General features: G+C 38.7%; 1 long non-coding RNA gene across 1 annotated transcript; it reads right to left on the bottom strand.

Annotated features, from left to right (window-relative positions):
- Positions 1–2: 2 nt before the first annotated feature.
- LOC111787210 lies at positions 3–469 on the bottom strand. The gene is made up of 2 exons (XR_002813920.1): positions 353–469; positions 3–271 (listed from the first exon to the last, which is right to left on the bottom strand). It is a non-coding gene; the product is annotated as an uncharacterized LOC111787210 (long non-coding RNA).
- Positions 470–545: the final 76 nt, after the last annotated feature.

Raw genomic sequence — 545 nt, 5'->3', positions numbered from 1 at the left:
GATATATAAAACAAGGCACCCACAGCCCACAACAAAGCACTTACATAATTCTTCACACTAGATTTCAAGCAGCCATCATAGACTCAAACAAAGTACAAAACAAAGAAGCAAAAACAGATGAACTTTGCATATTGATCCATAACTTTATTCCATTTCACAAGCTTTGTTGTTTAAGGGCTTCATCCATCTCCTCTCCAGCTAGCTCGCTCATCAGCAGCAGCCACACCCGTCACACGAGCAGCTGCTGTCGCAGCAGTCGCACCCGTCGTTCCTGCACACGATACCAAACAAAAAATTTCTATTACTATCGTACTATTTTCATCTATATTTTAACGCATAACTATTTACGTACATGTTGATTAGGGAGGTAGTCTCTTTAACGGTCCTGTAAAGATAAAAAACAAAGAAGAGGATGATTATATATTCGAATCACAAAGCGAAGAAGAAACGACGAACACAATCACGTTCTCGTTCTTCTCTCTAATTTCCTCGTTTAAACTTATATGAACAAACGACTATGCATATAATAAAGCTCGTTCTACCGT

The sequence above is a fragment of the Cucurbita pepo genome, unplaced genomic scaffold (genome assembly GCF_002806865.2).
Source record: "Cucurbita pepo subsp. pepo cultivar mu-cu-16 unplaced genomic scaffold, ASM280686v2 Cp4.1_scaffold007095, whole genome shotgun sequence".
In the NCBI taxonomy this organism is placed as follows: Eukaryota; Viridiplantae; Streptophyta; class Magnoliopsida; order Cucurbitales; family Cucurbitaceae; genus Cucurbita; species Cucurbita pepo.
The sequence above is the reverse complement of the archived record's forward strand: the minus strand, read 5'-3'. Positions and strand labels throughout refer to the sequence as shown.